This window comes from Anomaloglossus baeobatrachus, chromosome 1, assembly GCF_048569485.1.
Source record: "Anomaloglossus baeobatrachus isolate aAnoBae1 chromosome 1, aAnoBae1.hap1, whole genome shotgun sequence".
Lineage (NCBI taxonomy): Eukaryota > Metazoa > Chordata > Amphibia > Anura > Aromobatidae > Anomaloglossus > Anomaloglossus baeobatrachus.
In genome coordinates, this window is record NC_134353.1 from 714082241 (window position 1) to 714105720 (window position 23480).

Consider the following 23480-nt stretch of genomic DNA (forward strand, 5'->3'; position numbering starts at 1 on the left):
TGGGCACTGCTGGACTTCTCCCTCCTGGGCACAGCTGGCATTGCTGGACTTCTCCCTCCTGGGCACAGCTGGCACTGCTGGACTTCTCCATCCTGGGCACAGCTGGCATTGCTGGACTTCTCCCTCCTGGGCACAGCTGGCATTGCTGGACTTCTCCCTCCTGGGCACAGCTGGCACTGCTGGACTTCTCCCTCCTGGGCACAGCTGGCATTGCTGGACTTCTCCCGCCTGGGCACAGCTGGCATTGCTGGACTTCTCCCTCCTGGGCACAGCTGGCATTGCTGGACTTCTCCCTCCTGGGCACAGCTGGCATTGCTGGACTTCTCCCTCCTGGGCACAGCTGGCATTGCTGGACTTCTCCCTCCTGGGCACAGCTGGCATTGCTGGACTTCTCCCTCCTGGGCACAGCTGGCATTGCTGGACTTCTCCCTCCTGGGCACAGCTGGCATTGCTGGACTTCTCCCTCCTGTATACAGCGCCATATATACCAGTGCCTGCCCTGTAATCCCTCAGCGCACACCTAACCACACACACACACTGCTGTGCCCGCGGAGGAGCCTGTGAGGCGATCACAGCGCCCCCCACACTCTACACCAGAGACATTCACCTCACACAAGCCGCACGGCTGTCTATGGGCGCTGCTAGTCCTACATTTCATTCCCCTCCCCCGCTCCCCCGCGTTCTGAGCCCTCGGACGGCGCCCCCTCTGTCGCTTTCCAACCACTGTCCCCCATGTCACGGTAACGGCAGTGGCCAGTCTACGGTAGTACAGACATAAAAGCGGTTACTTAACTGCTCGGCGGCGGTTCCGGGCGGTCTCTATGGGGACGAGCTGACAGAAAAGCACGGATGGGATACTTCCGCGCTATACGAGGCTGGCGTATTACTCCGCGGCACCAGCCTCAGAAAGAAGTCCCAAGCTCAGTCTTGATTGTTCGAGGAGACCGAGGAGGAGGGACCGGGAATGGCAGTGTTATCAGCGGAGGAGAGCAGAGGCAGCAGCACGATCTGGGCACCACATGGCACAAGTGAGGAGAGGAAAGTAGTTCTGTAGTCTCCACTTCTCGTCCATCAGCTGGCGCTCCACAACCTGCCAGATGTGGTCTCTGCGTGCAGCTATCTCCCCAGCATCCCTCTGTCCTGCCAGGCTGTGACAGGAGGAGCTGCACAGGGATCTTTTTACAGGTGCATTGATTTTGGATGTGTCTGGAAGTCTAGTTATCACCGTCCTGGAATCTGTCAAGACGTCTTGTTATTTGTTGCCTTCCTTCCATCCTGCATCCCTGGAGCTGATGGATCTGAGAGAGATGACTTTCTGCCGTGGAAAGTGGAGACTAGATGTCCATGTGAAGGTACGTACTGGGCAAATGGAGAAGACCAGAGGTGACCACGAATGGTGGCTCCTTGCCCCAAAGCCAGCTCTGCTCAGGTCTGGCCCTGAATGTGCACACTGCGTTTTTATTGTGGTTTTAATGCGTTTTTTTAGTGACGTTTTGTCACAAAACCAGAAGCAAATCCTGATGCCAGGAAAGTCAGTTTGATCCTGAAGTGTAGTGCAGACGCTGGGTATTTTCTCCTTGTAGATTTGGGGCAGAAAATAAACTGCAGCATGTCCATTACTTTTTGCCTGCGTTTTTCACCCATTGAACTCAGTTGGAAAATGCATAAAAAAAATGCACGTTTTCACTCTGCATTTTTCCTGCCAAGAAATGCAGAAATTTCTGCAACCAAATATACAACATGCGAACATAGCCTTAGTGTGGGCTCAGAAGATGTGCAGCCATTAGGCTCGGCTCAGGTCTGACCCCGTAGTGTGGGCTCGGATGTGCAGCCATTAGGCTCGGCTCAGGTCTGACCCCGTAGTGTGGGCTCGGATGTGCAGCCATTAGGCTTGGCTCAAAGGATATGCAACCATTAGGCTCTGCTCAAAAGATATACAGCCATTAGTCTCTGCTCGGATATGACCTCTTAGTGTCGGCTTAGAAGATATGCAGCCATTAGGCTCTGCTCAAAAGATGTACAGCCATTAGGCTCGGCTCAAAAGATGTACAGCCATTAGGCTCTGCTCAAAAGATGTACAGCCATTAGGCTCTGCTCAAAAGATGTACAGCCATTAGGCTCTGCTCAAAAGATGTACAGCCATTAGGCTCTGCTCAAAAGATGTACAGCCATTAGGCTCGGCTCAAAAGATGTACAGCCATTAGGCTTGGCTCAGAAGAAGATGTACAGCCATTAGGCTCGGCTCAAAAGATGTACAGCCATTAGGCTCGGCTCAAAAGATGTACAGCCATTAGGCTCGGCTCAAAAGATGTACACATTCATGGATGTGACTTTCACACTTGAGGTACGTTCACACCACAGTATTTTCTGTCCCACTGCTGTCCATGGAAATGATTGAGCTCCCACAGACTGCACTGGGACCAATGTTATTCTGTAGAGCTGGTCTGCTGACAGTTTACTCACATGCACCGAATGTCCATGTGAAAATAATAGAACCATGCAGTAGACTCTTCTGTACTTCAGATGAGACTCTTCTATTCAACTCTATAGGTGCACCAAAAAATCGGATCCCATGCAGTTCAACTCTATAGCATCTGATTTCTATGGATACATTAATACTGCATAGGAAAGTCTTTCTTTTTTGCCTTGTAACTTTTACTGCTGATGTATAAATTTTATCCGGATGCCATACCACTTACATTTCAATGACAATACAGATGAAAAATCATCTTTTCCTGGATGAAAATCATGCAACTCTTTATATGTTCGTGTGAATTTGGTCTTATTTATGCAGAAACACAACAAAAAACTTAAAGGGAATGTCTGTGACTTTTACATTGATGGTATCTGTTTGGTGGTGGTACCACTCCAGGCAACCCCACCGACTAGCTGTTCCTTCATAGCTCCGTCAACTGCAAAGTGGGCACAGATGGTACTGCAAATCTGTTCACTATTGCAGCGACTGTACAGTTGATAGAGCTGCGGTTTGCAGTTCCGCAGCTAAACACTTCCGCCTACCGCTGGCACCGGGATCAGCTGATCAACTGGTTCCGGGTCGTACCCCCATAAATCAAATGATGACCTATCTCAAATGACAGGCTATCGATATAAAAGTCCTGGATGACGCCTTTACTAATACAATAGGTGGCCAGTGGTTTAAATGCGGATTTAGCGTGCTCAACAAAGTGGTTTGCTAATATTTGCACTCAAAAAATGTTTTTTTCTGCAACAGAAATTGACACATGGATAAAAAAAAATCAACAAAAGTCAATTTTCACATGGAATCCACACAAGAAAAAAAGATGCAACATATGAATAATATTAAGGTAAAATGTATCAAATTTTAGGTATTGTAAAATGCTGTGGATTTACTTGTATGAAATCCGCATGTGAAATCCCTCTCTCTCCAAATTCACGAAGTGGACCCTACCTAACACACAAAGTTTTACTGTGGATTTGCAATGCACAGTGTTAAAATCTGTAGCAAATTGGCAAAATCCACAACAGAAAATTTGTACAAGTGAATAGACCCAAAGAGCACTTATCACCAATCTATGGCTGCCCTATATGATGGCAAGTGGCCCTCCAAAGAACCCAACTTTCTAGCAAAGGTCTAGTAATTTCAGAGAGTGATCCTATAACCTCCAGTCTGTAATGTCAAGATCTCTCATATTCGCATGATCTTGCACTTTAAACTAAACAAGCTCTGCTACAGCCTTTATGAAGGGCAACATCATTAGAGCAGTTACTGCTGGGTAAATGCTTAATGATGCAGAATTTGTTTAATTCAAAACCCAAATCTCTCGATAACATGCATGACCTCATGCTTACACTCTGAGAAGGGCCATGGAGGGTTGTAGAATTCCGTTCTACTTTCCCTCGCAAGAGTGGCCATGAAGGATTGTAGGATCCCACTCTGCTTTCACTCCTAGAGGGGCCATGGAGGGTTGTAGGATCCCATGTTGATTTACTCCGAGGGGCCATGGATGATTGTAGGATCCTGCTCTGCTTTTACTCCGAGAGTGTCACGATTGACAGACAGTCCTTTTGGTTTCCGGCTATAGAAAGTCACAGCGTTTGGCTATGCAAACTGCTCCCTGACATTCTGTTTTTTTCCTGCTATGGTGTAAATGGTATCCCATGTATCTTTCTTGCTTGGGGTTAATCCCTTTCCTTTTAGGATCCTGCGGATATTCTCACCTTTCAGCTGTTAATCATCATCCCTTCCCCTTGACTCTTTAGGCACCCACATTTCTCCTTGGTGATTGCTTGTAAGAGAGTTGTATTCCTATACAGACTTTGGATGCAAGCAGGTCTTGTACTCATCTGAAGAAACATTATTGTTGGTTGCTGTTCCTCTCCCTGAGTTTTCCTGGAGATAACTTATTTGTTCACGTTCCCCTATTTGTGCTAGTTTTGTCTTTAGAGCACAGTGGGGATGACTAAGCACACATCCCATCCATTCCTTACCTAGAGCCCAGTTCATGGTCCGCCAGGACCAGGTATCCTGCTCTTCACATAGGTGGGGAACCTATCTAGGGTGGTCAGGGGAACTGGGGGCCAGCGGAAGGCTTGGTCAGGAGTCACATCTCCCTCTTCACTAGATACCGGATTTCCCTTCCCTGTCTACATGCTACTTGCCAATACTTAGCATTGAGGAGCCATGGAGGGTTGCAGGTTCAAACTCTTTCAGTCCGAGAGAGGCCATGGTGGGTTGTAGGATTCCACTCTGCTTTCACTCCAAGAAAGGTCATGGAGTTGTATTATCACGCTCTGCTTTCACTCCGAGAGTGACCATGAAGGGCTGTAGGATCATGCTCTGCTTTCACTCCGAGAGTGACCATGAAGGGCTGTAGGATCATGCTCTGCTTTCACTCCGAGAGTGACCATGAAGGGCTGTAGGATCATGCTCTGCTTTCACTCCGAGAGTGACCATGAAGGGCTGTAGGATCATGCTCTGCTTTCACTCCGAGAGTGGCCATGAAGGGCTGTAGGATCCACTCTCCTTTCATGCTGAGAGGGGCCATGGAGGGTTGTAGGGTCCACTTTGTTTTCATACCAAGAGGGGCCATGGAGGGTTGTAGGATCCTGCTCTGTAGTTCAAAATGTTTGCTAGATAGTCTGGTGCTTTGGGGAGCCATATGAGACACTAGTATTTTTTTAAATGGTTATTTTAATAATTTAAAACTAATCTTTGGTTGCCCATAATTTTCTTAAATAAAAAGGCCAGCCCCAGATTGGTGATAGGTGCTTTTCACTTCAGTTAATGCTCGCTCTGTAAGGCTATGTCCGCACGTTGCTTTTTACCTGCTTTTTTGCTGCTTTTTCAACTGCAGCGTTTAATGCCAAAATGGTTGTGTTCTGCTTTTCAAGCAAAGTCTATGGGAATTTGGGTTTCTTGTTGCAGAACTTTGGTCAAAAACTCAGCTTTGCAGTGCAAAACCCAAATGGCAAAAACAATTGACATGTCAATTGTTTTTGCCATTTGGGTTTTGCACTGCAAAGGTGAGTTTTTGACCAAATTTCTGCAACAAAAAGGCTGCAGTTTGAACTGCATAGTGCGGACAAGAAACCCCAATCCCATAGACTTTGCTTGAAAAGCAGAACACAACCATTTTGGCATTAAACGCTGCAGTTGAAAAAGCAGCAAAAAAGCAGGTAAAAAGCAGGTAAAAAGCAACGTGCGGACATAACCTTAGGCTATGCTACCACAATGAGCATTTGGTGAGTTTTTGATGTTGTAGATTTTCAACCTATTAGTTAAATTAGATTATTTGCAATTTTTCATTGCTTTTTGTTATGCATTTTTTACAATTTGTTTTTGATGCGCAATTTTTGTCTCTTCAGTCATGATTTAAATAAAACTGCTTTGTTTTTGGTCCTTTCTGGTATTTTGCTTTGACAAAATGTTATTGATACAGTCATGTGTAAATTACATGAATTTTTATTGTTTTCACAGTAGAAATGCACTAAAAATACGTTTGTTTGTTTTCTTTAAATCTGCGGATTTTCTGTGTCTAATGTAATTCTACTAGACTGTTTATGGTGAGCTCAATGCAAATGTATTGCGCGAGGCAAGAAACAGTCGAGTCTGACTCTCCTAGTAGTGAGCAATCCCTTTTTAAGCTTTTTCTCAGCTTAAAAACAGAAAAAAACGTGAAGTCTGAACTTTGCCCTAGGCTGGAGTCACATTAGCGTATTACGTCGGATGCGAGAGCAACGGATGTGATATGCTAATGACCCCGCGTCTCAGGCTCTGCTGCGAGCCGCTGTGATGCTTCAGGTCGGTGTAAGTTCGTAGACACCAACCATGAATAGGTTTACTTTTATCTAAGGGATTAAAAAAATCAGAAGTTTGTCCGAAGAAAGTGGGGTACATTTTGTGCCATTTTCCGTGACTGTAGCGTTCTCATTTTTCGTGATCTATGGCTCAGTGACAGATTATGTTTTGTGTCTCGAGCTGACGTTTCTAATGGTACCATTTTTTGCGCAGATGCTACGTTTTTTTTTCTCGCCTGTTATTGCATTTTGCGTAAAATTTGTGGTGACTAAAAAACGTAATTTTGGCGTTTGGAATTTTTATCCACTACGCCATTCACCGATCAGATTAATTGATTTTATATTTTGATCGGGCGTTTTTGAACGCGGCAATACCAAATGTGTGTGTATTTTTTATTTTTTTAACCCTTCAATTGTGAATGGGGGGTGATTTGAATGTTTAGGTTTTGTTTGTTTTTTTTCCTTTTTTCAAACCTTTCTTTAAACTTTTTTTTTATTTATTTATTTTACTTGTCCCCCTAGGGGGCTATAACGATCTGCTGTCTGATCGCTCATTCATTTCTCCCGACCAGAGCAGCATCGCTCAGACCGGGAGAAATTATCATCTCTTGTAACAAGCAGTACTCGGCTGCTTCTTACTGGATCTGAGTCATGTGAGCACAGGAGTCATCACATGACCCTGTGCTACCATGACAACCATCAGAGCCACGTGATCATGTCACGTGACTTTGAGTCATCATCGCTATTATAATGCAACTGTCACATATTGATAGCGCCATTTAAAGGGTTAAAAGGCACGGGGGGTAGCCACATGCTCGTGCCAAGCATGCACACATGTCAGCTGTACAAATCAGCTGATATGTGCACGGATCCCCGCCTGCAGCAGCCAGGGGAGATTAACACTATGACCACTATGACGTAATTTTACTGCCCGCGGTCGTTAAGGGGTTAAAATATAAAAACTTTATGCCCCCATAGGTTACATGCGCATACTGCAGTTTTGTTGTCACAAAAAACCGCACCTTTGAGACATAAAAACTGCACCTTGTCCCAGAGAGTTTGGAAATGTAAAAAAAAACACGCTTGTAGTGATTGTGAATTTTTGGTGTGTTTTTGTAAATTCTGATTTGATGAGTTTTTTCAGTAGAAGCAAGCCCATAAAGATTGTTGGGGAAAAAAAGGGTAGTAAAAACAACAAATGGACAAATATGTATCTGTAAATATGTATGTATGTTGTGTATGTATGTACCTGTATGTGTATATACAGTACAGACCAAACGTTTGGACACACCTTCTCATTCAATGAGTTTTCTTTATTTTCATGACTCTGAAAATTGTAGATTGACATTGAAGGCATCAAAACTATGAATTAAAACGTGGAATGAAATTCTTAACAAGTGTGAAACAACTGAAAATATGTCTTATATTCTAGGTTCTTCAAAGTAGCCACTTTTTGCTTCCATTACTACTTTGCCCACTCTTGGCATTCTCTTGATGAGCTTCAAGAGGTAGTGCCAGAAATGGTTTACCAACAGTCTTGAAGGATTTTCCAGAGATGCTTAGCACTTGTTGGCCCTTTTGCCTTCACTCTGCGGTCCAGCTCACCCCAAACCATCTTGATTGGGTTCAGATCTGGTGACTGTGGAGACTGTGGAGGTTATCTGGCGTAGCATCCCATCACTCTCCGTCTTAGTCAAATAGCCCTTGCACAGCCTGGAGGTGTGTTTGGGATCATTATCCTGTTGAAAAATAAATGATGGTCCAACTAAACGCAAACCGGATGGAATAGCACACCACTGCAAGATGCTGTGGTAGGCATGCTGGTTCAGAATGCCTTCAATTTTGAATAAATCCCCAACAGTGTCACCAGCAAAGCACCCCCACACCATCACACCTCCTCCTCCATGCTTCACTGTGGGAACCAGCCATGTAGAGTCCATCCGTTCACTTTTTCTACAAAGACACGGTGGTTGGATCTAAAGATCTCAAATTTGGACTCATCAGACCAAAGCACAGATTCCCACTGGTCTAATGTCCATTCCTTGTGTTCTTTAGCCATTTTCTTTAGCTCTCTTGTTGCCTGTCCTTAGCAGTGGTTTCCTAGCAGCCATCTTACCATGAAGGTATGCTGCACAAAGTCTCCTCTTAACAGTTGTTCTAGAGATGAGAAGGTGTGTCCAAAGTTTTGGTCTGTACTGTATGTGTGTGTGTGTATATTTATATATATTTTTATTTTTATTTTATTTTTTTTTGCAGGATACTTACCAGTGCAATCAACTTTCTCACATGTATGTTCATCTGGTGATACCACGTCATCACTGCTGCTGAAATCCAAACTACTCAACTACTCCTCACAAAAAATCCTGCCCACTCCTGCACTATTTATTTATCCTGGCACAATGTGGGTTTCCTCTTCCTGTTTTGTTTTTTTTTTTACCTCACTTCCTGTCAAATTACCTCCATTACCAAGTCAGTAACAAGAAGTTTGTGACATATAAACTGCAGACCAAATAACTGGAACATGCGCACAGCAAATCTGAATTCTCATAGTCTTTGCCGGGAAGTCAAAAGTGAGAACTTTCTGACAACAAAACTGCACCAAAAAAAGCAGCAAAAAGCGCAGCATGCTCATGAGGCCTAAACGTTTACACTGCAGCTGCCTGTGTCTGTGGCATGCTTGTATCTCTATCACTACTTCTGAAAATGCCTAAGGCTATGTGCGCACGCTGCGGATTTGCCGCGGATTTGCTGCAGAAAATTTGTCTAACATTTCTGCAGTCAATCCCCAACAAAACCTATGGGTATAAAATATGCTGTGCGCACACTGCGTTTTTTTATACCTGTGGTTTTACCCGCGGAATTTCCGCTGCGGAATTAATGTGCATGTCCCTCATTTTCTGGAGGTACCTGCGTTTTCTGCCATAGATGGTACAAAAACCGCAGGGACCAACCCGCGGAAAACCACGGCAAAAACACGGGTGCGATTTTTACCGCATTTTTTGCCTCGGGTGCCGTATTCTGCCAGAGGGTGCGGATTTTTCTTAAGAAAAGTCAATTTTCTAGTGCGCACATAGCCTAAACGGTAAATATGTTATGGAGAAGTTGGGAAATGTAACTATTGGACGACAGCTTTTGAAGGTTTGCATATTACTTTCTATTGGGTTTAAATGCGTTTGTTAGTGTAGCATTGTGTTTGTATTTAAACATGCACTCATTAATTAGGTGCCTGTGACCATGGCTGACCTGCAGTGAAATGGAAATGGGTCCCTCATCAGTTCCCTCATCAACAGATTCCGCCCTGCATGGACAACCGATGTAAAGTCCAGTCCATTGCCAGTTTTTGCGCCTTCAACTCATTGTGGTTGCCAGGATTCTAAAGGGAATCTGTCACCCCAAGACACTCACTAAACCACTTATACAGGTATGTAGGGGATTTAGATCCTATTAAAATAATTCCCTCTACTATAGCTTTTAGTGGTTTAGTAAGCAAACAAAAAAAAAAAATTAGCATGCAATTGATGAAGCTTCGATGCACCCTAGGCATGGCCAAGGGTGCAGTGCACAGTTACATCCCCTTCATTTGTACTGCATTGCAATATGTTGATTGACATCGCTTCCTTTCCTGATCTCTGCAGCCATTCTCATGTTATTGTCTGCTCTGATTTGCAGTACATTACAGAGCTGATGCCGAAGGCAGCAGCCAGAAAGGAGAGCCAGCAATGATACTGTGTGTTAAGCCGAGGCCACACGGGGACTACTGCGATTCTCGCATGACACTCGACTCACGCTGGCAGTACAGTGGGAGCCGAGTGTCATGCGAGTTTCATTTAGACTGAGGTTCGATCGTGCGATCGGACCACACCTGCGGGGGGCGGGCCGGCACTGAGGAGGGGAGGTCCGGCACTGAGGAGGGGAGGGATTTATCTCCCTCTCTCCTCTGTTGCCGGCTATTGCCGTTCTCGCTCTGCACTCTCGTTACACCGGTGTAATGCGAGTACAGTGCGATTTTTCTCTCGCCCCATAGACTTGAATGAGTGCGAGAGAAACGAGGATTGCATTGCACCCGCAACATGCTGCGACTGTTCTATCGGTCCGATTAGGGATGAGAAAATAATCGCTCATGGGTGCTGGCACATATGTTAATATTGGTCTGAGTGGAATGTGATGTTTTATCGCATTCCACTTGCTCTGATTTTCATGCCGTGTGGCTTAGGCCTTACAGTCTATATAACACGATCTCTGCTTCTCCTCACTGCTGTAGAAGTATGCTGTGGATAAGAAGCGCACATAGGGTCTTATCTAGTGGGATTTGACAAGATAAACAGGTAAGGTACTCACCTGTAGAAGTTGTGCCAATCACAACTCCTACATAGGCATAAAATAGCGTCTGCTGCAGCCCTGGAGATGTAGAAGCAGGAAACCGGGATATATCGTGCTGACATCAAACATCCAGAAGTTGATTAATTTCTCTTTTATTTAATCAGGTCTACGCATTTCGGAGGACGCAGCCTCCTTCTTCAGGACAATTATTACAGAAAAACCAACCTTAATTTTTCTGTAATAATTGTCCTGAAGAAGGAGGCTGCGTCCTCCAAAACGTGTAGACTTGATTAAATAAAATTGAAATTAATCAACTTCCCAATCTCCTCACTGCTGGTGATATCTCTCCTAATCCTGGCCCTCCTCATCACATCCCCATTGTCATTTCGATCCCTCATTCATGATCTATGCCAAGTTTTCGCAACCCTTCTAACCTCATACCCATTTACCCAGCCTCCGCTCCCCCACTCCCTCTAACAGGAGCCCTATGGAATGCTCGCTCTATCTGCAACAAACTTTCCTACATCCATGATCTTTTTATCACTAATAAACTTTTCTTCCTCGGCATCACAGAAACCTGGCTCACCCCTCCTGACACAGCCTCTCCTGTTACACTTTCTTATGGTGGTCTCCATGTGTCTCACACCCCCCCACCCCAGTAACAAGCATGGTGGAGGAGTTAGTTTGCTCCTGTACGACAAATCTGCTATTTCATCTTTTTTATAATAGAAATATTTATTAAATAGAATTCATCATCTTTCCTCCTCCTCACTCAACCCATCCAACAAGGCTATCCATCAAAGTTGATGGCTGCTCACTCTCCCCAGTCTCACAAGATCGCTGCCTCGGAGTAACCCTCAACTCTGCTCTATCCTTCAAGCGACACATCCAAGCCCTTTTCACCTCATGCCGACTACAACTCAAAAATATCTCCTGGATTTGTGCTTTCCTTAAACAAGAATCAGCAAAAACATTGGTGCATACCCTCATCATCTCCCGCCTTGACTACTGCAACCTCCTGGTCTGTGGCCTCCCTTCCAACACTCCTGCACCCCTCCAATCTATCCTAAACTCTGCGACCAGATTAATCCACCTGTCCCCTCACTATTCCCTGGCCTCGCCACTCTGCCATTCCCTTCACTGGCTTCCCATCGCCGAAAGACTCCAGTTAAAAACCCTAACCATGACGTACAAAGCCATCCACAACCTGTCTCACCTTTACATATGTGACCTAGTCTCCCGCTACCTACCTACACACAACCTCAGATCCTCACAAGATCTCCTTCTCTACTCCTCTCTTATCTCCTCTTCCCACAATCGCATACAAGATTTCTCCCGTGCCTCCCCCATACTCTGAAATGCTCTACCCCAGTATATCAGACTCTCACCTACTGTAGAAAGCTTCAAAAGGAACCTGAAGACCCACCTCTTCCGACAAGCCTACAACCTACAATAACCCTCAGTCCATTACACCACTACATAACCAGCTCTGTACTCACCTATTGTACCATCACCCATTCCCTGTAGACTGTGAGCCCTCGCGGGCATCGTCCTCTCTCCTCCTGTACCAGTCTGTTTTTGTAATGTTCATGATTGTTGTACTTGTTTGTTATGTATACCCTTTTCACTTGTAAAGCGCAATTAAATAAATTGTGCTATAATAATTAATAATAACAGCATTGCCTGCACTGACTGCAAATCCCCTGACCCCTACTTACAGCCTCATAGTGGCATCTGACAACACTTTGCGGTCTGTATACGGTCCATGACGTGTACCCTTCTAAACCTAAAGCGTCTCAGACCAGCTTTCGCTCATAATTAGTGATAATTTATCTTTGTGAAGGGAAAAAATTACATAGTTGCAAATCCCTTTACAGATCCCAAAATCTTTTATTTATCAGGGAATTGGTACTTGTGCCATCATGGGAGACTCCAATTTCTAACCTAAAGAGGCATATTTGCATTACAGGGAACCTATTACCTGGTTCATGCTGCCTAAACAATGACTCTGAGTCTGGCTGTACGATTGCGCCCGGTATTTTATTCTCTGAAACGCTCTGGCTTTTTAGAGACAATATATGGAATAATATGGAAAAGATCCAGCCAGGGACCATAGCCAGAAATGACACTTCTCTGTCGCCACCCCCGTCTGTCCTTTTCAAGCACTGATCCAAGTGATTGACAGATCTGTTGCTATAGGAGAGATCACTTACAGCATAGCTGGAAAGAGCTGTCCTGGAGCAGAGCTGGACTATTCTATAGTCCCCGGCTGGGTCATTTAACCATACGTTCTGAAGAAAGTTGAAGCGTTTCAGAGAAAAATATACCTGGCTGCAATTGTACAGCCAGACTCATTCATGCTGTCTGTAGTTTGGGCACCATGAATAAGGTGACAGGTTCTCTTTAAATATCCACAAGAATTCACATGAATAGTAACCTTGCATTGAATGGAGCTCGTCAGAAGACCATTTACTGTATTTCTCCACTTTGTACATAATTTGTGAATCCTGTTTGCACAGCAGCATAAAGGATCTGAGCAGTTGCTTTCCTGGCTGCTTGATGTGTAGAGAAGCACAGGAAAGCGAGGGTCAAGCTGCCTGGCCTCTGAGGTTTTTTTTTTCTTTGGCTCTCTATATGAGGTATAGTACTTTGTATGCAAGGCAAATACAAATAGACCAAAATAAAATCAATGAAACTTGACCGATGTGACATATGTAATAAAAACAAAAACTAGCCTTTTCTCTTGAAAACTCGCTTCCTTTTCGCAGCATGCTGTAGGCAACATACACTACAGGTGCTGCTCCGATGATGTTACACTGAGCTCCGAGGCTTTACCTTTATCAAAAATATGTCTTCTGGGATCCTCTCACAACCCGGCTACTTTCACATTGTATCAGACGTATTATTCATCAAGCATATCCAAGAAAACCCGCACAGCATACCAGTATCTTAGTATCTTGCCAACTCTGTGTTTTTCTGGGGCATTCTATTCCCCAGGGATTTCTCACATTTTTCTACTAATGGCTTTCCTGACAGACCAAGTTGATGACAAGCCCTCACAATATGTGATTGAAGGTCTTGCCAAAATTAAAAAAGATTGTTGAATTTACATTTTATTGTTTCCAAATCTCTGTATTACAGGAAACGGCACAAACTCAGGGCTCATTCAGACGTCAGTATTTTTCATGTTCTAGAAAACTTTTCTCTCTTTTCTTGAGAATTTGGAACGATTTTCATCAGTTTTTGAGACCTTGTCCTATCAGTTCATGAAAGTCGCACTACAAATGCATGCCATCCAAGTACTGTCCAATTCTTACATTGCCTGTCTTGATCCTTCACTTGTATCAATATCAGATACAGTATGTTTGCACGATTTTGTGCTGAGCGTGAAAATTCATGGACATGTGAACAGCCCCATTCATTATTATTAGTGATGAGGGAACACTAAGATGATCAGGTGCTTGTTACTCGAGTCGAGCAGGTCAGATGCTCTTAAAGGGCTCCACTCCAGTAACAAGTATAAAGGAAGTCAATGACTGGGCAGTTTGGCTCTCTGCTCACATACAGCCAGCATTTCCGGAGGGAGGAAGGGCAGATTTTTTTTTTTTCTTGACACATTACATCCAAAAACGTTCTTTTTATTCTACGAGAGAGCGATTCAGATACTGCAAATGGCTCACAGTGAAGGGAGCCGGCCCTTTGTGTTCTTGTTTCATGGATGATCCATCCGAGCGCCCTCGACATTCGGCCGAGCATCGCGATTACCTGAGCACCTCAATGCTCGATCGAGTAGTGCCAAGCATGCTCACTCATGTTTAATTATTATAAGTACAAGTGCTATACGTGAAAACTACAGATAACACTCATATGCAAAAATGGACTTGTGAATGAGCCCATTGCAATGACGTTGTTAAAACCAAAGATTACTGCTTGAAAAAGTGTTATATTGCGCAAAGGTTGCACAGTGACAATTTTCTTATTTGTCATTATTTTTTAGGCCATCAAAGAAAAAAATACTAACTTTTGTCATAATTCCTTGGGTAAAAGTCATCTGCTAATTGTTGGCAAAGGAGGAAAGACAAGTGAACTCAAAACTATTGCTTCATAGACATTCATTCCTATCAAACGTTATGATCTTTCCATATCTCCAATCCGCTATAGCTTTTATAAATGTATATTCACAGATAAGGGGACCCTTATATTACACTGTAATCCTGCCTGTAAAGATAATAAGATGACTGCTGAAAACCGATCTCTATGAGCAGGAAGTGTCTGGCTAGTGTGAAGGCTTAAGCTAGTGTCACACATAACGACGACGACAACGACGTCGCTGCAACGTCACCATATTCTGTGACGTAGCAGCGACCATAGATGATCGTTAGTGTCACAAACCACCGGGGGCGTCACTCAGAAATCCCCCGCGCTGGCTACCAGTACGTCACAATCGGGGGGTAACAAGTGGGGGTCACCCCTCCTTTATACCTCCCGACCGACAGACAGAGCACGTGACGCGCTCTCTAGCGCCCCTCTTATAGTCAGGCCAATTATGGAATTGCCCGACCCTAAGCAAGGAGGCCGCTATACTACTTATGCCGATTATTGAAGGGTCCCCGGTGAGAGTAGGGTATATATTCCCCCGACCTCCGCGGGCGGAATATATAAAATCTCCCCGAATCTCACTGGCCTCCCCACAATAATCCTTGGCACAATTCGCTGCCACCAACCGATTTACGGTAACTATTAGCCGAACACACAGACGTGGGATTTAAGATCGAGATAACAGAACAGCCCAAGATTAATTATATAATTTAATCAGCCTAAAGCACACTAGAAACTACAATATATACAATAGGGAATCTACAGAATATACATATGTCAGAGTACAGTTACAGTCAAAGCATGGGTTACAAACAGGCATACACAGTTCCAGCAGTTACCTTGTTGCGTCTGGCCACAGGGGGGCGCTGTAGACCAGGTTTCCAGGAACTCCCTCACAGGTCTTTCCCAACCAGGCCCCCGAGCAGAAGAACACTGGAAAATGGCCGAAGTAGGGTTATCAACCTGGGCAGATCCAGGTCCCCTCCTACCTTAGTGACCTCACAGGGAAGCACGGCCACTCCCCCTGCATGGATCAGAATTATCCAGCAAAGGGGATATTGGCCATAACTTTGCCTGGGAGCGTCGTAGGCGGACGCCAATGCTCTCATTGTGACAGTTATGAATTTAGCTACAGAACGAGGGGACTCATGACCTGTCTGCCAGTTCCCCATTGGCTGATATCACGCCTGGGGCATTTCCCAATGTCCTGCTCCCATAAAAAGGGGGTGCCGGCATCGTCCACATGCGGAGACACCATTTTTATGGTTGCCATATTTATCGGAAATATGGCTTGCGAGATATGAACCATTTTTTACTGGAGTCGTTCTGTCTGGCTATTTCCATAGCCTTGCTAACTAGCTAGCAGCCCCCACTACAGGGTCACGGCAGGGAGTCATCCTGTGTCCATTGTCCCTAAGCCACCTAATTTCCATATCACAGGACATGGCCATGGGATTTGTTGCTAAACCAGTTGTGTGAAGGAAAGGGGGGGTGACACCAGGAGAGGGCTTCCTGACATACTTGAATATCATGATTTATCGTCATATCTCCGGATTTACCTCACAGTTAGTAAGCTGTCAAACATGTTAGAAAAAGCAGCGACGGAGCAGCGATCATAGCGACGTCGACGGTCATTGTGTGGTTTCAGACGTAGCGTAGCGTCGCTGCTGCGGTGTCAAACACAAGGATTATCAGCTTATCAGCATGGCGCAGCGGGATAGCAGCGATCAAAAAATGACTTCGAGCATTCAGGAGCGAGCAACGATTTCGCAGCAGGGGTCTGATCGTTGTTATGTGTCGCACACAGCGACGTCGCTGTTGAGGTCGCTGCAACGTCACAGAATATGGTGACGTTGCAGCGACGTCGTTGTCGTCGTCGTTATGTGTGACACCAGCTTTACTGGGAAGTGTTGGAAGACTGCAAGATTACAGGATGTTTCACACAGATAGTAACAGAGGTAGAAAAATCAATACTTGTGGTCATATATTATCTCACTACTTCTGACCCCTGCCTCCTGTTGATCTTCTGACTGGTAAAGGATGTGGACACATTTCAGGGCATTTTTTTTCTTTAATGGATGTATTTCCAGCTGCATAGCAAGTATGTTGGACCATTTAGCTTCTACAGTTTGTGTATCAGAGTACTTGGCAGACTACGGAGTTAAAGGGAACAAATCACCAGGAATTTCGTATATAACCTAAAGCCAGTGCTATACTGGCACTATCTCCACATACCGGTAGTGGTCAGCTCGGATGTATAGGTTTTGAAATCCAAGAAAGTGAAGTTTATAAAATTGTCAGCTCGTTGAGTGATAGCAGCTGAGGATCAGATAACTTGGGGGGGGGAATTCATAGTTATCACCTCCCTCTGTTAGAATTAGTATAAGTGTTATACAATCGATGTAACTTTTCTCTTACTGGACCTGTGGTGAGGTCATATCCATATGACCAGAAGGGGCGAGGCTTCAGCCAATAGGAAAATGTTGCTTCCCGATATCAGCTTTGTTGGCTGAGGCCCCGCCCCTTCTGGTCACTTGGGTATGACCTCACCACAGGTGCTGTAAGAGAAAAGTTACATCGATTGTATAATACTTATGCTAATTCTAACAGGGGGAGGGGATAACTATGAATTCCCACCTCTGTTATTATCTGATCCTCAGCTGCTGTCACTCAACCAGCTTACAATTTTATAAACTTTACGTTTTAAAATCCAAGAAAGTAAACATCCGAGCTGACCACTAAAGGTATGTATAGAATCAGCCTGATAGTGCCAGTATAGCACTGGCTTTAGCTTATATACGAAAATTCTGGTGATTGGTTCCCTTTAATGGTGAAATCTGGAAATCCAATATTGACCTTGTTTGTCAGCAGGACCTTTATATCTTTTCTGAACAATCTTCTTAACTAATTTAAGACCAAATAAAGTTGAACTCTAAGGGTGGTGTCACACACAGCGACGACGACAACGACGTCGCTGCTACGTCACCATTTTCTGTGACGTTGCAGTGACGTCCCGTTGCTGTATGTGACATCCAGCAATGACCGGCCCCTGCTGTAAGGTCGCCGGTCGTTGCTGAATGTCCAGCTTCATTTTTTTGGTCGTCGCTCTCCCGCTGTGACGCACACATCGCTGTGTGTGACAGCGAGAGAGCGACGAAATGAAGCGAGCAGGGAGCAGGAGCCGGCGTCTGGCAGCTGCGGTAAGCTGTAACCAGGATAAACATCGGGTAACCAAGGGAAGACCTTTCCCTGGTTACCCAATTTTTACCTTCGTTACCACCGTCCGCCGCTCTCGCTGCCATTGCCGGCTCCTGCTCTCTGCACATGTAGCTGCAGTACACATCGGGTAATTAACCCGAAGTGTACTGCAGCTAGGAGTGCAGGGAGCCAGCGCTAAGCAGTGTGCACGGCTCCCTGCTCTCTGCACATGTAGCTGCAGTACACATCGGGTAATTAACCCGATGTGTACTGTAGCTAGGAGTGCAGGGAGCCAGCGCTAAGCAGTGTGCGCGGCTCCCTGCTCTCTGCACATGTAGCACAGCGACGCGTGTCGTTATGATCGCTGCTGCTTCTGCTGTGTTTGACAGCTAAGCAGCGATCATAACAGCGACTTAGAAGGTCGCTGTTGCGTCACAGAAAATGGTGACGTAACAGCGACGTCGCTGTCGCTATGTGTGAACCCAGCTTAAAGGGATTGTCTAGGCTTGGGACAAAAGACTGCAGTCACTCTATGTGACTACAGAGTGCTGAAATGTGACCGTGTGCAGTGCGCACTCTGTTATGGTTCCCTGGTCTGCCCAGTGCTAGCCAGTAACCACATGACTGCATGTATGAGATTTGCATTCTTGCAGTTAGGTGCTGACTAGACTGCTTCTCTCTCTTCGTTCTGCATACATGCAGTCACATGACCATTAACTAGCAAAAGGAAAACCGTGGAATCTTGACACTGTGCGCACTGCATGCTGTCACAAATCGACAGTGAACATAGAATGATTATAAACTTTTGTCCCAAATCTGGACTCCAAACGTGGCCATATTCTTTATAGAAAAGTAGATGGAAAATAATTACCTATGACAGCAGAATGAGACTACACGCAGAGTGAAAGTGTTGGCACCTTTGAAATTGTTCCAGAAAATGAAGTACTTCTCCTAGAAAATTATTGCGGTTACACGTTTTGTCTAAAAGGCTGCTTTACACGCAGCGACATCGCTAGCAATGTCGCTCGTGAAAGCACTCGCCCTGTCATTTGTGTGTAAGGGGCAAATCGCTGCCCGTGGCGCACAATATCGCTAGGACGCGTAACACGTACTTACCTTCCTAGCGACGTCGCTGTGGGCGGCGAACAACCACTTTTTTAAGGGGGAGGTGCGTGCGCCGTCACAGCGACGTTACACAGTGAGGCAGAGACCAGCCGCATTACCGACACACCCACCTCATTGCCGGAGGATGCAGGTATGCTGCTGTTTGTCGGTCCTGGGGTGTCACACATAGCGATGTGTGCTGTCTCAGGAACGACGAACAACCTGCGTCCAGCAGCGATTATATTTATTTATTTATTTAAATGAACGATGTATCAACAATTTAGGTGAGTATTTTTGATCGTTAACACTCGCTCATAGGTGTCACACGCAACGACTTTGCTAACGACGCCGGATGTGCATTACGAATTCCGTGACCCCGACGAGATATCGTTGTGTGTAAAGCCCCCTTAAGACATGTTTATGTACTTTGTGAGTATTGGCACATCACAAAAAAACAACAAAAAACAAAAACTGAGAGACAAAAGGCAAATTAATCATAATTTCACATAAAACCCCTGAAAATCAGTCTGACAAAATTGTTGACAACCTCAACTTAATATTTTGTTGCACGCCCTTTGGAATAAATAACTGTAATTAATGGCTTCCTGTAACCATCAACAAGCTTCTTACACCTCTGAAATGGAATTTTGGACCACTCTTCTTTTGCAAATTGCTCCAGGTCTCATATATTTGAAGGCACCTTCTCCCATCAGCAATTTTAAGATCTCTCCACAGTTGTTCAATGGGAGTTACAACCCCCGGCAAAAAAATTATGGACTCTCCTGGCTCTGGGGATGTTCATTCAGTTGTTTACTTTTGTTTAAAAAAAGCAGATCAGAAATGGCGCAAAACTAAAGTAATTTCAAATGTCAACTTTCTGGCTTTAAGAAACACTAAAAAGAATCATGAAAACATAATGTGCTAGCCAGTAACGTTTACCTTTCAAGACCAAACAGGGAAAAAATTATGGAATCCCTCAATTCTGAGGTAAAAATTATGGAATCATGAAAAGCAAACAAACAAAAAAACACTTCAATATATCATTAGTATTTTGTTGCACCACCTCTGGCTTTTATAACAGCTTGCAGTCTCTGAGGCATGACCTTAATGAGTGACAAACAGTACTCTTCATCAATCTGCCTCCAACTTTCTCTGATTGCTGTTGCCATATAAGCTTTGTAGGTTGGAGCCTAGTCATGGACCATTTTCTTCAACTTCCACCAAAGATTTTCAATTGGATTGAGATCCGGACTAATGGCAGGCCATGACATTGACCTTATGTGTCTTCTTTCAAGGAATGTTTTCACAGTTTTTGCTCTGATGCATTTGCAGGATGCATTATCATCTTGATAAATGGTTTCCATCATCCCCAAACATCCTTTCAATTGATGGGATAAGACAAATGTCCAAAATTTCAATGTAAACTTGGGCATTTATTGAAGATGTAATGACAGCCATCTTCCCAGTGCCTTTACCTGAGATGCAGCCCCATATCATCAATGACTGTACAAATTTACATGTTCTCATCAGGCAGTCATCTTTATAAATCTCATTGGAACTACACCAAACAAAAGTTCCAGCATCATCACTTTGCCCAATGCAGATTCGCGATTTATCACTGAATATGACTTTCATCCAGTCATCCACAGTCCACGATTGCTTTTCCTTAGCCCATTGTAACCTTTTTTTTTCTGTTTAGGTGTTAATGATGGCTTTTGTTTAGCTCTTCTGTATGTAAATCCCATTTCCTTTAGGCGATTTCTTACAGTTCGGTCACAGACATTGACGCCAGTTTTCCTCCCATTCATTCCTCATTTGTTTTGTTGTGTATTTCCTGGAGACATATTGCTTTAAGTTACCTGTCTTGACGCTTTGATGTCTTCCTTGGCCTTTAAAAACCTTCCCATGTTGTTTGTACTTGGTCCAGATTTTAGACACCTGACTGTGAACAACCAACATCTTTTGCAACATTGCATGATTTACCCTCTTTTTAGAAGTTTGATAATCCTCTCCTTTGTTTCAATTGACATCTTTCATGTCGGAGTCATGACTTATGTCACTCCATTTGGTGCATCAGCTCTCCAAGGTGTGATCACTCCTTTCTAGATGCAGATCTTATTTGATACAGTTGTTAGTTTTGGGAATGAAAATTTACAGGGTGATTCCATTATTTTTACCTCAGAATTGAGTGATTCCATAATTTTTCCCCCGGTTTGGTCTTGAAAAGTACGGTAACCGTTACTGGCTAGCACATTATGTTTTCATGATTCTTTTTAGTGTTTCTTAAAGCCAGAAAGTTGCCATTTGAAATTACTTTAGTTTTGTGCCATGTCTGTGATCTGTTTTTTGGGGAGTTTGTTTTTTTTTTGTTTTTTTTTAACATAAGTAAACAACTGAATGAACATCCTCAGAGCCAGGTGAGTCCAAAATTTTTGCTAGGAGTTGTAGATATGGACTCATTGCTGGCCACTTCACAACTCTCCAGTGCTTTATTTGCACCAATTTCTGGGTGCTTCTTGAAGTATATTTGGGGTCTTTGCCCTGCTGGAAGACCCATGAGCTAGGACGCAAACCCCCACTTTCTGACACTGGGCACTACATTGTAACCTAAAATCCTTTGATAATCTCCAGATTTCATGATGCCTTGCACCCAGTCAAGGCACCTAGAGCGAGAGGCAACGAAACAACCCCAAAACATCTTTGAACCTCCTCCATACTTAACTGGTGGTACGGTGTTTTCTTTGTAGACCTCATTCCATGTTCGGTAAACAGAATGATATGCTTTACCAAAAACCTCTATCTTGGTCTCACCTATCCACACAATGTTTTTTATCAGAAGAATTTTGGGTTATTCATGTACATTTTGGTAAACTGCAGTCTAGCTTTTCTTATGTCTGTGTCAGCAGTGGGGTCCTCCTGGGTCTTCTGCCATAACGTTTCATTTCATTCAAATGTCGATAGATAGTTTGCGCTGACACTTATGTACCCTGAGCATGCAGGACAACTTGAATTTCTTTGGAACTAGATTGGGGACGCTTATCCACCATCCGGACTATTCTGTGTTGCAACCTTTCATAAAAAAAAATGTCTGCCGTCCCGGGAGATACAGTGCCATAGGTGGTTAGCTTCTTAATGCTGCTGTGTGCAGTGCACAAAGGAACAGTAACATCTCTAGAAATGAGTTTGTAACCTCGAGATTGTTGATATTTTTCAACAATTTTGGTTCTCAAGTCCTTAGTGCCCTTTTTTTTTTTCTGCCTCCATGTTTAGTGTTACACCCGCACACAAACAAACATTGCAGAGATTAAGTCAATTTCTCCCCTCTTTAATTTGGTTTCAACTGTGCTTTTTTTCATATTGCCCACATTTGTTACTTGCCGCAGGTGTTTTTCAACAAGCATCACATACTTAAAACAAAGTTGTTTACCCACAGTTTTGGAAAGGTGCCAACCATTTTGTCCAGATCATTTTTGGTTTTTTTTTGTGTTTTAAATTATGTCCAATTTGCTATATTTTTTTATGTGCTGTTCACACAAAAGAAATATACCTGTGTATGACAAAACATGTGCAATTGCAGCAATTTATATGGAGAAATACTTCATTTTCTGGAACAATTTAAAGGGTGCCATCTCTTTCAGCAATAACTGTATGTATAAAAGCTTTTTAAACAAAATTATATTTTTAGTGATGGATGTTTGCATAGTTGGTATATGTTTAATGCATTAGATCAGTTAAATGGTTGTAAATGTGTTCCTTTCAAAAATGCTTTTATAAGTAGTAATTGTAGGCTACCTGTTCAAATTGCTGAAATATATATATTTTTCTTTGTTTTACAGAACCACCAATGATTAAGTACATCAAAGTCAGACTTTTATTTATTTTATTTTTTGCACCATTACTTCAATCAACTTCAGATCATGTTTACCGTTTTCTGCAGCAAAATTTCTGTCTGGCTTTCAAGAAGAGGATGAGCTGATATTTTTTTAATGTTGTACCAGTTTTGTGTAGATGCAATGTTTTGCTCGCCTGTTATTGCATTTCATTGCAATGTTACGGCAACCAAAAAAAATGGCGTTTTTAATTTTTTTTTTCCATTATACAGATAGCCAATCTGATTAATTTACTTTATATTTTGATGGATTTTTGAATGTGGTGATGCCAAATATGTGTATTTTTTTGGGGGGGGTGTTGTTTTTTTATTTTCAATAGGGCAAAGGGGGGGGGATTTGAACTAATGTGGGTTTTTTTATTTTTTACGTAAAAAAAAAATAAATTTTACTTTTTATTGTTTTTACTAGTCCCCTTAGGTAACTTGAAGCCTGCACTGTCAGGTTACTTCCACTGTTCAGAGCTATGCTTCAGCAGCCCTCTGAACAGCAGAATGTTGATCTCCTGTGAATACCAGCGCTTTGCCGGCATTCACAGGAACTTTGTCATGACAGTGACAGGGGTCATCACCTGATCCCCATTTGTCATGACAA

The 23480-nt window shown here is 43.7% G+C and overlaps 1 protein-coding gene and 1 long non-coding RNA gene across 10 annotated transcripts in view; one reads left to right on the forward strand and one right to left on the reverse strand.

Moving 5' to 3' along the window:
- FBRSL1 (fibrosin like 1) overlaps nt 1–888 on the reverse strand; it is a 792546-nt gene extending 791658 nt beyond the window's left edge. For 8 of the 9 annotated variants that reach the window (XM_075321929.1, XM_075321892.1, XM_075321878.1 and 5 more), the window contains exon 1: nt 794–882. The gene's annotated coding sequence lies outside the window, so the exon portion shown is untranslated. Of the gene's footprint in view, nt 1–793 lie in introns of all 9 variants that reach the window. The other variant, XM_075321861.1, reaches the window with a different exon arrangement.
- LOC142249934 (uncharacterized) lies at nt 856–23212 on the forward strand. Its single transcript, XR_012725108.1, has 3 exons — nt 856–1352; nt 3233–3326; nt 22836–23212. It is a non-coding gene; the product is annotated as an uncharacterized LOC142249934 (long non-coding RNA).
- Nucleotides 23213–23480: the final 268 nt, after the last annotated feature.